Raw genomic sequence first — 16,935 nt, forward strand, 5'->3', positions numbered from 1 at the left:
GGGCTCCTCCCCCTAATGCCAGACCCCCAGGCTGGGTAGCCTGATGTGGGGCTCAGAAGTCTCACTCCCATGGGAAAACCTCTCTGCTATGATTATTTTCCATTTGGGGTGTTGCTCACCCAGTATGGGATTTGATTATATTGAGAAAGTGCCCCTGCTATCATGTCTCATGGCCTCTTGCTTTGGATATAGAATATCTTTTTTTGGGTTGAGTAGGGTTGAGTCTTTTTTGTCAGTTATTATTTGGCAGTTCGTTGTGATTTTGATGTTTTTATGACAAGAGGTGAGCTCAGGTCCTTCTACTTCACCATCTTGTCTTTCTTCTATGACCTGTCCTTGATTTTCATTGAACTGTTCACTGTACAGACTGAATGAGATAGATGCTTGTCTGCTGATATACAAAAGCACATTTTACTTTTACTTTCCTTAGTCTTAATTCATTTTTCCTATGCCTAGTTTCTCCCTTGCTGAGTTTATTTCCTCTTTCCCATCTCAATCTCTAGACTAGGCAGTGTAGTGTTTGGACTATTTGTGTGGCTCAGCAGAGGCATCCTCAGGTCTCAGTACTGAGCACCTGATCTTATACACAGACCCCCCTGATGTTTAAGGCACTTTGCTCTCATTGAAGTTGAACACTTGCCTGGGAACACCCTCCATTGGCTCCTGCTTTTGTGGAGAAACATTACAGATAGTTGAATGTCTGATAAAACAAGGATAAAGAGGGCAGAGTCCTTGCTCTTTTAGGCATTTGTCATTTAGAGATGGAAACAGATGCAGCCTCAAGTAATACTTAGAAGAATTGTGTAAAAAAAGAGGGACACTGGAGTGACTAAATTCAAAGTAGAAATACTGGGGTTGAAGTGTGTTATCCAAGTGCACTCTAGTGGAGAGGGTTAAAAGAATATCTCCATCTGAACCAGCAGCACAGATCTGATGGAGGTCCTCTTTTAGAACCCAACTACAAGTATGGTCTTCCTCAATCAAACCTGTGATCAGAGCACAGAAAATATTGCATTTGAAATTCATTTCTCTGAATGCTTGGAAATGGTTTTGTTGAATTAGTGGATTCAATAGATCAGTCTTTGGTTAAGTCTTCTGATATTAGTAGACAGTGTGATTAAAGACCCTTTGGTCAGACCACCAGTGTTGGGATTAAAAATCTGCCATGTACCACTGTGTGACTTCCACCATATAATAATTTAAATTCTTTGCTTCAGTTTTCTTATGTGTAAAAATTGGATCAAGAAACTCTATTTGATAGAGTATTGTGAGAATTATGATCCTAAAGGAAATCAGTCCTGCGTGTTCATTGGAAGGACTGATGTTGAAGCTGAAACTCCAATATTTTGGCCACTTGATGCAAAGAGCTGACTCATTTGAAAAGACCCTGATGCTGGGAAAGAAGATTGAAGGCAGGAGGAGAAGGGGATGACAGAGGATGAGATGGTTGGATGGCATCTAGATTCAATGGACGTGAGTTTGGGTAAACTCCAAGAGTTGGTGATGGACAGGGAAGCCTGGTGTGCTGTGATTCATGGGGTCACAAAGAGTCAGACACAACTGAGTGACTGAACTGAACTGAACTGTGAGAATTAAATGTTAATGCCTGTCATGTGCCCAAAACAGTGTCTGGCACCTAGTAAAGTTCTTGATAATTGTTATCTCTTATTAATATTTATTTGTGATACCTTATAGAATTAATTTATTCTTTCAAGCAGTATACTATAAGAACTGATGATTTTATCTTTAAAAAAATCACATTTGTAATTATAATTTCTTTTTTGTATAGTGACTCAGTCCCAATAAATCTCTTCATCTTTTTGTTGTCGGTAACATGTGACTAGATATCCATCATTAACAGACTATTTCTAGAGATGCCAATGTCTCAGAAATCATTCTATTGTTTCAAAACAGGAAGCAACTTTGATGGACTATCTTTTTTTCCTTTACTTAAAAAGTGTGTTTCTACTGTTATTATAGAACTTGGGTGTTCATTTTATTTTTCTACTCTCAAATTTTTCTGACTTTTAAAAATAAGAATAAATGCACTCCACAAAGCACTGCAAAACTCTCAAATTCATTTGCTGTTCTTATGCTTTTCTTAGACATGTGCAGTTTTGATTTTCCTCAGCACCTTGAGTGTGAGAGATGGATGGCTAGTGTCTGGAATCTTCTGACCTAGGTTAAAAGGCCTCAAGAGGCATGAACAGACTAGACTCATAAATATCATAAAGTAGTCATATTACAGCCACCTTCTCTATGCAATAGCCCCTTAAAGGTGAACATAACAACTTTATGTAGGCCTCATAAACAGCATCTTTCTCTCCTGGCATAAAAATAACCACACTTTTAGAAAACATTTTTGAAAGAAAAAGATCAGATTTAGAGATTAGGAGTTTTTATCTCAGAGACAATTCCTAGGGAAGGCTTCAAGTTTATGAAGGGTATTATTGCAGAGAATAGGGACCAGCTGTTCTCCATCTCTCAAGAATCCCAAAGAAAGGGCTAAGCCTCAGCATGAAGTAATTAGGTTGGTATGAAGAGGAATTTCCTGATGGTGAGAGTAAAACATTGAAAGGAATGCCTTAAAATCTGAAAGAACTCCGAAAGCAGAATGATTCTCCTGGAGCACTCTCCACATCTGAAACCTACTAAAGCCTTAAGCTTTCCAGAAGTGTGAAATAACACATCTACGTTCCTCAACAGGCATTCCTAACATGCTAAAGGATCACATGTGGTGGTGGTGTGTTCGGTATATATTTTCTATAGATGGTCTGCAGTTTGTACTTTGCTTTCTCACGTGGTTCCAGTGATATAGTCTAGGAGGTAGAATTGTGTCATCTTTGAAATCAGACATATGTGGCAGGCATCCATGTTCTACTGTTTTGATTCAGAGGCTCACTGTGTGGTGTCTGACAAGTTGCTTCATCCCTCTGAGACTTAATCTTCTATAATAAAGGAGGATATGTGTGTGTGTTAGTCGTTCAGTTGTGTTTGACTCTGCAATCCCATGGACTGTAGCCCACAAGGCTGTTCTGTCCATGGGATTCTCCAGGCAAGAATACTGGAGTGGCTAGTCATTTCCTCCTCCAAATATAGGAGGACAGTTAAGGAAAAAAACTAATCATTGAATTTAGGTCACAGATAAAATGCTAGCACATAGTATTTAACATATATTAGTTAAAATAAAGTATGAAAGTGAAAATGTTAGTCACTCAGTCATGTCCAACTCTTTGCAATCCCATGAACTGTAGCCCACCAGGATCCTCTGTCCATGGAATTCTCCAGGCAAAATTACTGAGTGACCATTCTATTCTCCAGGGGATCTTCCCAACCCAGGGATCGAACCCAGGTATCCCACATTGCAGGGAGATTCTTTACCATCTGAGCCACCAGGGAAGCCTATATTTATGTATGCACATATACATATGCATACATTAAGTAGGAGTATTTTGTAGAAAAAAAATCCTTATGGGAGACAAAACTTAAATAGATGCATAAGTACATAGTACCTGACATTAAAGTCTTTGTCCTACAAAAATGTCACAGATTCATTTTAAAAGCAAAATGCCACCTGGAAATTTAAAAATTCTCTCAATTCTTGGTCAAAAAGAAAAACCAAAATAAAATGTCAGAATATCTAGAAAATATCATTAATTAAAACATTAAATGTCAGGACCCATGGGATACAGCTAAAACCATGCTTAGAGGAAAAACACAACCTTCGGTGTTTTTATAGATGAAGGAGACTAAATGAATTAAGCATCAATTTAAAAAATTAGTCAAAGACAAGACAATAAACCTAAAGAAAAATTGAATGAAAGAATTCACAAGTTAAAAGCAAAAATTAATGAAACGCAAAACAGAAAAACCCTAAGCCTGAAAAATTAATTCAAGAACTGGCTCTTTGAAAAGCTAGTTAAAAGGAGAAAAGCACAAAATAAGAAATAAGGATGGGTAAATGTTAAGTTGTACAGACTATTTTTTAAATCTTCATAGTCTCAATTTTCCCCACCTGCAAAAACGGGGATGTTTATAATAATGGCTTCATAGAGTCATGGTGAAAACAAGGAAATTAATCCTTATAATGGATTTATCAGAGTATCTTGAAATGAGATAAAGTTTCAATAAATGATAGTTCGTATTTTCATTATTAAAAATTTTCTTCTCCCCCCACCCCCCAAAAAAGAATGGATAAATGACGATACAGAGGAAATGGAAATAATTGATTCTTGTTCAACTCAAAACTGCAGTGAAATGGAATAATTTTTAGAAATAGGTAAATTGCTAAAACCATGCTCAGAAGAAGGCCATTTATTCAGAGTTCATTTACAATACAAGAGATTGATGAAATTTGTTTAAAGCACTAGTGATTCCTTATGAGATCACTAGCATTTAGATGTAATTATAAAGGTAAGAAAAAAAGGAGACAGAAATTTAAAAGAAAGAGGTAAATTAATGTTTATAAGCAACAATTTATATATTAAAACCTAAGAGAATCAATTAAAAAATTCCTATTGACCATAAAGAAAATTGGTAAGTTGTTTGTATACAAAATTCATGTTAAAAGTATGGTGGGAAAAATATATTAATAATAACAATGAATAAGTATTTTAAAAAGGAATAATCTTAAGAAATGTGTAAGAATTTTATGAAGAAAATTCTAATACACAAAAGAAGGCTTGAATAAATGGAAAAGTACCTGCTATTCTTGGAAGGAATATTAAAAAGCAGAGACATTACTGACAAAGGTCTGTATGGTTTTTCCAATAGTCATGTATGGATGTGAGAGTTAGATGATAAAGAGTGCTGAGTGCTGAAGAATTGATGCTTTTGAACTGTGGTGTTGGAGAAGGCTCTTGAGAGTCCCTTGGACAGCAAGGAAATAAAACACATCAACCCTAAAGGAAATCAGTCCTGAATATTCATGGGAAGGACTGATGCTAAAGCTGAAGCTCCAATACTTTGACCACAGGATGTGAAGAACTGACTCATTGGAAAAGACCCTTATGTTGGGAAAGATTGAAGGCAGATGGAGTAGAGGATGACAGAGGATGAGTTGGTTGGATGGCATCACCGACTTGATGGACATGAGTTTGAGCAAGCTCCAGGAGATGGTGATGGACAAGGAAGCCTGGTGTGCTGCAGTCCATGGGGTCGTAAAGAATCAGACACGACTGAATGACTGAGCTGAACTGATTCTTCAAAGGGAAGACTGAAAATTACAATGTTTCTTGTATCTCCAAATTAATCACTCTACTTAATGTAAGTCAATTAAAAATAATAACAAGTTTTTCCTTTTCTTTCCTTTCCTGTTTTTGAACTAAGGGATTTGAAAATTTAAGAGGAAAATTAAACATGCCATAATAATCAAAATAATTCTAAAAATAAGAGTAATGAAGAGGAATAAGAGATGCAGATTTTAAAACATTTAAAGCTAGAATTTTTATGTTTTTAATTTTTATTTTATATTGGGGTATAGATTTACAATGTTGTTTTAGTTTTAGATGTACAGCAAAGTGGTTCAGTTATACATACACATATATTCATCCTTTTTCAGATTGTTTTCCCATATAGGTTGTTTTCAGAATATTGAATAGAGTTCTCTGTGCTATTCAGTAGGTCCTTGTTGGTTATCTATTTTATGTATAGTAGTATGTATATGTTAATCCCAAACTCCTAATGTACTCCTCCTTCCTCACTGTTCCCCTTTGGTAATGATAAGTTTGTTTTTGAAGTTTATGAGCTTGTTTCTGGTTTGTAAATATGTTCACTTGCGCCATATTTTGGATTCCACATATAAGTGATATCATATACTTGTCTCTCTGGCTTACTTAGCATGAATCTCTAGGTCCGCTCATGTTGCTGCAAATGGCATTGTCTCGTTGTTTTTAATGGATGAGTAATTTTCCACTGAATATATGTACCTCATCTTCTCTCTCAATTCCTCTGTCAATGGACATTTAGGTTGCTTTCGTGCCTGGCTACTATAAATAGTGGTGTACTGAACATTGGGGTGCATGTATCTTTTCATGTTACGGTTTTCTCCAGGTTGACGTCCAGGAGTGGGCTTGCAGGGTTGTATGATACAGGAGTTCTATTTTTACTTTTTTAAGGAACCTCCATATTGTTCTCCATAGTAACTATACCAAGTTACATCCCCACCAGCAATGTATTCTCCATACCTTTTCCAGCACTTATTGCTTGTAGACTGTAGAATTTTTAATGATGGACATTCTGAATGGTGTGAGGTGATACCTCATGGTAGTTTTGCTTTGCATTTCTCTAACAATTAGTGATGTTGAGCATCCTTTCATATGTTTTTTATCCATCTGTATGTCTTTTTTGGAGAAAGGTCTATTTAGATATTCTACCCAGTTTCTGATAAGGTTGTTTGTTTTTCTGATATTGAGCCACATAGGCTGTTTGTATATTTTGGAGATTAATTCCTTGTTGGTTGTAAAGCTGGGGTATTTAAACCAGATTGTTATTAGGGCATGAAGAAGCAGATCATTAGTAAAAGCTAGCAAGTCAATAGATTCAGTTTTAGATCTTGACGGAAGTTTGGGTTACAAAGGTGTATGTAGTTGTCAAAACTCAATGAATGTATGGTTAAGACCTGTACATTTCTTGCACATTGTATGTAAAGTTTATTTTGAAAGAAAAAAATCCATGAAAATGAATTAGACTTTAGTCCAAAGGCATGCTTACTAAAATATTTGGTTTATGTTTAATATTTTTTATTGAAGTGTAGATTTATAATGGTGTGTTAGTTTCTGATGTACAGCAAAGTGATTCAGAAACACACACACACACACACATATATATATATGTAATTTTTTAGATTCTTCCCCATTATAGTTTATTACAAGATACTGAATATAGTTCCCTGTGCTATACAGTAGTACCTTGTTGTTAAAGCATTTGGAGCAAAGTACACTGATTGATATCTGCAATTTATTTGGAAACAAATCAGAAAATAAGATGGATTGATGATTGACTAGCAGATTGCAAAAATGAAAATTTTGTAATTAGTAAAATTATCTCAACATTGACATGAGCTTAAAATTTTCATCATGTATAGTATACAGAGAAATTTAGAATAAACTAAAGAAACTGTAGGATGTTTAGAGCACAACTTTCATTACAGAATGAAAGACTTCTGTCTCCGTAATAGTTTCAAGAACCAGAATGCCAGTGGGAAGGGTTGGTTGTGGGGAGCAGAGTTGCTCCTGGGGTGAATTTCCCAGGCTGTCTAGGGTGTCCTGGTGTCCTGACCTGTAAGGCTGCCCAGAAAGTTGGCTCCACTACCTGTGAGAGTTCTCTGCTGGGCAGAGGCTTTCCAGCCAGCAGCCATGTGGGTTAGCAAGGGGCGATCTGATCCCCAGGGGCTACACGTATTTAAAGGTCTAGGAGAAAAATGCGTCACTGTATCAGAGTGTATGTTGTTCAGGCCCAGAACGGTTCTGCTGTTCAAGCATGATGACTATTCACTCCTTTCAGTTTTTTGTTAAGTTGCTCTTTTTTACCTTAAAAGAAGTTATATCAGTTTATTCAGGAGTTTTGGGTAGTTCATAAAGTGCTATTATTTAACTATTTGTCTTATGAGGTTTTATGCTACTCAACCCTATATTTATATTTCTCAAAGACTGCATGGAGTGGGTGTTTTGGAAGGAGCATTGTTCTGCTGTTCTGTGTAGAGTTTGGAAACAGTGGGGTTCCAGGGAACTCAGCCCAGCTCCTGGCAGTTGTCACTTTGCTGCCAGGTGGAAACAGCCAGGTATCCTCAACCTTAAAGACGTGCTTAGACTCTGATGGGTAAAATGGGGCTCTTTTAGTTGCAGTGTGGAAGTGGGAAAGGGTGTATACATTTTGGTGGAAAAAGGGAAATATATTTTCTGAAATTTGAATATATGAGGACCTTATAGTTTTGAGCTTCCAGGGCTTCCCTGGTGGCTCAGATGGTAAAGAATCCACCTGCAATGCAGGAGACATGGGTTTGATCCCTGGGTTGGGAAGATCCCCTGGAGAAGGGCGTAGCAACCCACTCCAGTATTCTTGCCTGGAGAATCCCATGGACAGAGGATCCTGGCGGGCCGCAGTTTATGGGGTCTCATAGAGTCAGATATGACTGAGCGACTAAGCACAGCATGTAGTATAGTTTTGAGAGCTCTCAGGGAGGGAAAAGTGTTAAAACATTGTACAGCATATGATTTAAACTGATATATCTTCTCAGTATTTCTTCATTGAAAATATTATATCTCATGTCACGCTTTTGTCTCTTGAAAACTTTGCATTTGAAATATGGAAATGCTAGTGCAAAGTTTCTGAGAAAATCCTTTCTTGTCTTCTGGTTTAAATGTACTTCATTGACAACACTGTGGGCTTTTTAAACCTTTTGCCTGCCTGAGCCCTATTGGAAACAGCACTGGAAAGCTTTCAGTGATGAAGGTCACCCAGCTCTTACACAGAGTTCCCAGTGGGCATTATTTCCATGAGGTGTGAGGTATATAATTAGCAGAGAGTCAGCAAATAAGATTTTAAGGAATGTGATTATGGAAGCAGAAGAGTCATTTCAGGCAAGTTTGTAATATGTGTTTCAGGAAAGGAGCAGAAGTCAACCAGTGAGGGCCTGGACCACAGCCCTGATTCCAGCTGCCTTAATACCCTCGTTAGAAACTCAGATTTCAAGCTCCCAAGCTCCAGGCCTCATGTGCATTTCCTTGTCAACAGGTGCCGTGCTAAGTGTCTGGCTTGACCTACCACTCAATTCTTGTAGGTCTTATCTTCATTTTACAGATAAGAAAACTGAGGCCAAGAGAGTTAATCGTGCTAAAGTGTAATTCTCAAAAAGATAAAATCAGAACTCATGGGCAAATATAAAAAGGAAAGGAAAGGGAAAGGGTTAGTTGTTCAGTTATGTCTGACTCTTTGCGACCCCATGGACTGTAGCCTGCCAGGCTCCTCTGTCCACGGGATTGTCCAGATAAGAATATTAGAGTGGACTGCATGCCCTTCTTCAGGGGATCTTCACGACCCAGGGGTCAAACCTGGGTCTCCCACAGTGGAGGCAGATTCCTTATCATCTGAGCCACCAGGGAAGCACTAATATAAAAAGGGCAAGGTATAAAATATTTTATTGAATTTATTAGTTAAGGAGAGGAAAAGATGTGATGAATTCAAAGAGCTTGTAAGAAGCTAGTGTATTTGTTGGTAACTTAAAGAATTGTTAGGGTGAGATTGCAGAGTTAAACATATGAGATCTATTAATCGCCCAGCCATGTTTGACTCTTTGTGACCCCATGGACTGTAGCCCACCAGGCTCCTCTGTCCATGGAATTCTCCAGGCAAAATGCTGGAGTGAGTTGCCATTTCCTTCTCCAGGGGATCTTCCTGACCCAGGGATTGAACCCAGGTCTCTTGCATTGCAGGCAGATTCTTTACCATCTGAGCCACCAGGAAAGCCCCTAGAGTTAGATATAGAACTAATAAATGTTCAGCTGGCCCTTGATTTAGAGGGTTATCTATTTTACTACATGGAAATTATTTGTATCTCTACTGGACAAAAAAACTACAAGTTCGCAAGTAAATTTTTTATGTATGGAAACTTTAATCAATAGTAAAAATGAGATGAACTAAGTACAGGTCTTGACACTCCTTGGGTGATCCTTTGTCCCCCGTGATACTGAAAGAATCTGCCTCCACTTCTTTGCTTTCTTTCCGAGTTTGGAGAATTTTTCTGACAGTAGCCTGCCCCCAGGTCCTGCAATATTAGTTAGAGGAGCAAAGATTTGAACCCCTGTCACTGTATGAACCAGCCTTGGTAGTCAACTCTTTGTAATGATTCAGTAATGTTAACTTGTTTTTTATTCATAAAGAATGTTGGAATCTATCAGGTCTGTGCAGATAATTATCTCTCATAGCCAAGGCATCTCTGAAGCACAAGGGTTCTCTGGATGGCAAAACCATCTGAATCAATCAATAAACATCAATCTGAAGTAATAGCACCTTTTATTTCTACATTAGTGGAGACTGCTGAGACCACAGACCTCAGGAACATGAACATGGCCGTGAGAATGACATTGAGCATCTTTTCACATGCCTGTTGGTCCTCTATATGTCTTTTTTGGAAAAATACCTGATACTTCAGCCCATTTTTAAATCAGTCTTTTTTTGTTTTGATATTGAGTTGTATGCGTTCATTATCTATTTTGGATAGTAACCCCTTGATTACAAGGAAGCAATGTATGGCCCAGGGAATATAGCCAATGTGTTATAATAACTATTTATGGAGTATAATCTATAAAAATATTGAACCACTGTAATATACCTGAAGCTATTATTTTAAGTAATAACCATACTCCAATTTAAAAAATGGCACTTAAATGGCACCTAAATTTTTACTTCTGTATCTATAGTAAAACATTTGAGAAACAGAAAGGTTTAGGCAGGGAGCATATTCTATAAACTGCTTTGCAAGGTAGTGACTTGAAGTTTAGGGAATGTCTCTTGGAATAAGAAATAGATAAATAGATGCTGATATTTGGGCATTCTCCTGCCAACCTTCTTTCTTGTTTTACATTTGAAGTAGGCTAATAATAGGGGGTTTCCAAACTGGGTTCTCAGAAAAGGGGCTCTCATGTAATCACTGAACACGTCATGTCACCAGGATGAGTCATGAATGCCAGGAAAATAGCATGAAGGTTAGAGGTTGGGAGTCAGGAGGCTGACCCTAAGTTAGGAAAAACAGAAAAGTCACTTCACTTTTCTGTACATTAGCTTGTTTCTTCCTATATGTGTGATCGCAGCAGATGGGAGTTATCTAAGCTTTGTAAGCACGGAGAACACTATGGTTACAGGAAACAAGAATGAAACAGATGTGGAAGGCCCTGCCTTCTTGCTACCCCGTTGTCTCTTTTCCTTAGGGGAAGAATCAGGGCTGACGACAAGATCTGGAGGGCCCAGTGCAAGATGAAAATTCAGAAATGCTGTTCAAAAAATTAAAGAGTGGCATTAAATGTGCTATGAAATGTTTTCCTTTAGAAATATTTGATGACATTAAGTGTAAAGGTATAGTTGTGACACATGAGCATTAGCATAAACTTACAAACTGCAAAAAATATTTCAGGTGCCATAATTTTATGTAATATAATATATAATAACACTTTAATAATTTCATATCTTTATTGACCATAAGATTATTTTGGCTCGCTTTTCTGCAAATTATACATTAGATCATCAGAATTTATATTTTAAGCAATTTCATTTACTATAAAATTGACAGCAATGTTAGTCACTCTTGACAAATGCAAGATTGCAAATAATTTTTGATAATTTTTAAAAATATCTTTCTGCCAATGTAACTGTTACTGGAGAATATGAAGAGTATTTGATAGGTGGTGACAGTATTAGGACACATTTCCAATAAATTTATATAAAAACCCATCAAAACATAAATTTTAGCACATCTGGAGCTGATTTTCTAGAGAAAGAATAAAGATTTAACTCTCCATACAAATCAATTCTGTGTAAGTCTGAATTTAATTTTAAATGTATATTTATACAATGGCATTTCAGTATTTCTTCTGACATTTTTGGTAATTTATGGAAGTTGTGCAAGAAATCAAAAGTAGCTTTACAATTTGTATATATTTCAAAATTTCTGTTCTGCATCCTATTGTCTTATCTTCATTTATAAGAAAAATTTTTATCCTCTTCTTAATATTTGATTCATCCAAAGTTTCCTGTGAAAATATTGTTATTTTCCATCGAACATGGCAATCTTTACATTTAATTTCTATTTCAAAACCTGTGAATAGTTTGTCTTGCAAGGTTGTAGCAGTTTTGAAAACAGATTTCACAGTTTACTGCTGAAACTGTCCACTTATCCACCAGCAATTCATCCAGGCATGCCTGCTGCCATCCCTACTGGCATTCTGTGCCCAGGTCCTGGTCCTTACCTTCCCCATCCTTACACTCTGTATCTCTGGACCATTCCAGGCCCTGCTGTGCACTCAGGACTGACTGCTCTGTGGACGCAGTCTGCAGTGCCGGGAGCCTGAGCTTGCACAGCCACTGACTGCTGGAGGACCACTGCAGTTCAGATGTGCTGCCTCCCTTACCACCTCTGCTTGTGTGGATGCTCCACCATTCCATCACTGCCGACAAAACTTAAGTTCAAAGATAAAATTATTAAGAATTACAAGGCACTGAGAGCAGAGAGTATTAAAACAAATATGAGGTCCTTCTCAGCTTGGAGTCCTAAGTGACTATACAGGTTGCATGCCTGGTAAGCTCGCCCTGGGAGGAAGTCTCAGGCTCTGTAAATACACATGACAAACCTCACTTACCAGCTCTCTCCAATTCATTTCCCATATCATGAGAGCTCAATTCTGATATTTTAATCAAGAAGCCATTATTTATTGTGTAGGTAGATGAGGATAAACCTACAAGGCTAAGAATGAACTGTCAAAAATGGGAAAAGTCAGAAGAGTCTGATGCCAAGAAGCCAAGAGAAGAGAGGATTTCAAGGAGGATAAAGTAATTGGTGGTGTCAAGTGGTACCAAGAGGTCATCAGGTAAGGGAAATCAGGACTAAAAAATTTCCATTGACTTTAGCAACACGGAAGTCGCATGATCTTAGTGGTCTTCAAAATAAATTGTTTCAATGGAGAGATGCAGGCTGAAGCCAAATGAAAATTTGCATGGAAGAATGAATAGAAGCCAAAAAATAGACTCCTGCAACCCCTTTTCTGCTGGGGCCTGAGGGTCAACAGATACGAGCCTTCTACTTCAGCAGTTGCCAACCTTTTTGACACCAGGGACTAGTTTGGTGGAAGACATTTTTTTCCACGGTCTGGGGTGGGAGGGATGGTTTCAGGATAATTCAAGCACATTATATTTATTGTGCACTTTTTCCTAATCTAATGCCACTGCTGATCCAACAGGAGGTACTGGTTCATGGCCCAGAGGTTGGGGACCCCTGCACTTGAATTGACCCAAGTTCCTGCTTCTCCATCATCATAGTGCCACTTTCTGCTCTGAACTACCCTTCCCTTTTGGTAACATGAAGAAGGGATCCCAGAGAAGGAGATCAGGTAGTCTGTAATCCTTTGTTGACTCTTGTTAGTCTTGATACATTTCACATTTTGGTTATCTCAGATTGGATAAATCTTAATACATTCTGCTGCAGTTTGCTAAACTGTTTAATTGGAGTTTAAATATATAAACCTTTCCACATAGCAACTCAGTCAGCTAATAATAGAGGAAAGTTAGTCAGACCCACCACAATGACCACCTTACTTTGGTCTCATTGACAGTTCCCCTTCTTGAGAATTAATCAAGTACCACCCTGGTCTGGGTCTCCATCATCTCCTGACCCTTGTTTGGATTTTTACAATATAAGTATCTCTGCTTCTATCTTTGCTCTCAATCACAACAACCAGAATGATACTTTAAAAATTTTGTCAGATTATGTTAGTTCTCTCTTTAAAACTTTCCTTTGGTTCTGTGTTTCACTCAGAGAGAAAAAAATCTGACATCTTAACAATGGCTGATAAAGCCCTCCCTATTCACCTCTCACCTCTTCCCTTATAGCTCACTTCCTTGTTCATCTTGCTGGAGCCACATCAAGCCCTTGTTTTTCTTCAGTCCTGCCAGGAAAAGCCAGCCCTAAGATCAACCTAATTATTAACCTTAGTCAGCCCTACTTTTTCTTTTTCCATAGCATTTATTATTACCTTTCTAAATCATAACTCTGGGAGGGCAGGGATCTTCTTCACTGAAGTTTTGCAAGTGCCTAGAATAGGGTCTGGCCCACAGTAGGTACTCCACAAACATCTTTTTTAAAAACAAAAATTTCGAAAGAACAAGATGGTGGAGGTGTAGGTGGACATGGAGTACATCTTTCTCCATGGATACATCAGGAATACACCTTCACACACAGAAGTGCATGCAGAACACCAGCTGAGAGTAGATAGGAGTACCTGACCAGCGGAAAAGAAAATATAAGACCACGCAAAACTCAGTAGGATGAAGGAATTAGGGGGAAAAACAGGAGTGTCAGTAGAACTGGACCTACCTTTGGTGGGTGGGGGAACTGAAGCAGGAGTCTGATCCCCACATCGGGGCAATTATCTGAGTCAAAGGAGAAACATTTAAGGCCGAGAGTGAAACAGCTGATCTGTGGGAGCCTAAATGGAATGAGAATCAGACAGTCCTTGCCGCAGCCATACATACCCCAGACAGGGATGCAGGTCCCTAGAAGGTGCAGTGGCTGGGAGCTGGAGTTTAGGGATTGTGGAGCAATCCCAGGGCTAGGGCTGCTGTTGACTGTGCAGATACAATCAAGGGGATGTGAGGGAGGAGATCATGGTGGGGAAATGCCTGTGGAGGAAAGCCAAGCAGCCATGGAAGCAAGGTGATACTGCTGAGTCACATGTACGGGGTGGAGCCATCATCATAGCCTCTTCCCGCATAGGCCAGCATCAGCAGCTGAACAATAGAGAGGCTGGCCTATCAAATGCCTGACACACTGAACTACAGAGTAGGACCCCACCCAGGGTCCCCCTTTAAGTGCCCAACATGCCAGTCTACAGAGTAGGACCCCACCCAGGGGGGCTCCTCTATGTGTCTGATGTGGAACAGAGAAGGACCCCAGACAAGGGAGCTGTCTAAGTGCCTGAACAGCCAGAGCTATGGAGAAATACTGGCCAAAGAGGCCTTCTGATTGCCAGCTACAAGAGGCTTGAAAAAAGACTGATAGGGCCATAACTCCTGTGGTGGAGGCAGTCTATGTCCCTGCACACTTTGCACTGCCAGGGTCCCCGCAAGCCAAGCAGCTGTGTTACCTTCAGGCTTAGCCCTCACTGGGGCAGAGCTGCCACAGGCAAAAAATGTCTTGCATCTATTTATGCAGGATCGCTTTGGTCATGTTCAACTCTTTCTGATCCTGTAGACTGTGGTCTGCCAGGCTTCTCTATCAGGGGGGTTCTCTAGGCAAGAATACTGGAGCGTATTGGCCAATACTGGTTGCCATACCCTTCTAGAGCACTATGTTTCCTGCTGCCCTAGCTGCCAACCCCCCTGAGTACCTGGTGCTGCCAGAACCCCTGCAACCCAAGCAGCTGCACCACCTCCACACCTGGCCCTCACAGGGACAAACCCAAGTCTGCCAGGGCAGCCTCAGGAGCAAACCCCAGTGGATGACCCACATGCAGAGGTGGAAATAAAACCACAATTGAAACCCAGGGGCAGTGTGGCTAGGGAAGAACACCCAAACATTCCCACCAGCTGTGCAAGCTGCAGATTAAATCCACTCTGTGTCTATGGAGTATATATAAGATCATTGAGAGCTCCCACAAAAGAAAACACATTAGTTTTGATAGTGGTTGACATTGGAGGCTAGAACACACAAGGAGTAGGACCAGATTAGAATCTGAGCTGCCCCCACAGCAGGTCCAGAGACCAGCACAGTGTTGGAGGGCATCCTAGGGAGGTGAGGTGGACTGTGACTCCGAGAGGGAAAGGACTCTGACAGCAGTGATTCAAGAAAAACATTCATTATTTTTATGTTTTGACTACTTCTGTAGAGTCTTTTGGATTTTTTTTTTTTTTTTTTTTTACTTTTTTTCCCTTTTCCCAACCTCTGGTGTAATTGTTGATTTTATTGGCACTATGAAATCTAATTAAGCTTTTGAGCTTTTTTCCCCCTCAGTCACATTTTTTATTGTTGTTATAAACCTCTGCCTCTACACTGGGCATTTGCAGTTCTGTGGGGTTTTCCTTTTCTTTTCTTTCTTCTTCCGTTTTTTTTTTTTCTTTTCTCTTTAATTTTTTAAAAGCTATCATTTTTTCTACATTTATTCCTTTGTTTGCTTTACCTACTGTTCTTTTCCCCTTGCAGTTAAACTTTAATGTATATAAACTTCTTTATCTACCTCTATTTAACTTTGCATATCTATTCTTTCTTTCCTTTCCTCTCAACATATTCGTTAGTTTTGTTTTCATTGTTTTAGTCCCCAATTGGCACCTTGCTCTAGTTTTGTTTTCCAGTTTGTGCTTTAGTTAGTTTTTGTTCTTAACTGGTAGACATAATTTTTGATTTCCTTTGTTTGCCAGGTCAATCTACTGTACTTTATTTTTGTTGGACTGTTTTGATTTTGCTTATGGATGTATATATATATGTGTATATTCCATTATTTTCATTATTACTTGCCTGATTTTGTAACTGCTATTTGTCTGGGGTTCATCTTTACTTTCTCGTTTCTGGGTATTTGTTTTAATCTCACTTAATGCCATAACAAACCACTTGTGGAATCTTTGTTCCTGACCAGAGATCAAGCCTTGAGCCTTTGGTGTGGGAGCACTGACACCAAGACCCTAGAATACCAGAGAACTAACCCTTGGGAGTATCAAATAGTGAGAACTCATACAAAGGAAACCACTTGAAACACAAGACCTGGCATCACATATCACCACTAACACCCTGTGGAGGATGCCTCATCTAAACAACAAACAAAACAAAAATACAAACCAAATCATCAGCAGACAGGATTACCACACATTCAGCCTTGCCCATCAGAGGAAAAACAAAACTCAGCACAAATCTCACCCTATATGAAATTTACAGAAACCACTGAACCAACTTTAGGAGGGCACAAACCAAAAGGAAGAAATAATTCAACCTTGAAGCCTGGGAAAAGGAGACCTCAAACACAATAAGTTAAAAAAAAAATAATGAAAAGGCAGAGAAATACTACACAAATGAAGGAACAAACTAGAAACACAGACGTCCAAATAAATGAAGAGTAAATAGGCAAACTACCTGAAAAAGAATTGAGAATAATGATGGGAAAGATGATCAAAAACCTTGAAAACAGAACGGAGAAAATGCAAGAATTAATCAACAAAGATCTAGAATAAAGAATAAGCATA

The sequence above is a fragment of the Bos indicus genome, chromosome 1 (assembly GCF_029378745.1).
Source record: "Bos indicus isolate NIAB-ARS_2022 breed Sahiwal x Tharparkar chromosome 1, NIAB-ARS_B.indTharparkar_mat_pri_1.0, whole genome shotgun sequence".
In the NCBI taxonomy this organism is placed as follows: domain Eukaryota; kingdom Metazoa; phylum Chordata; class Mammalia; order Artiodactyla; family Bovidae; genus Bos; species Bos indicus.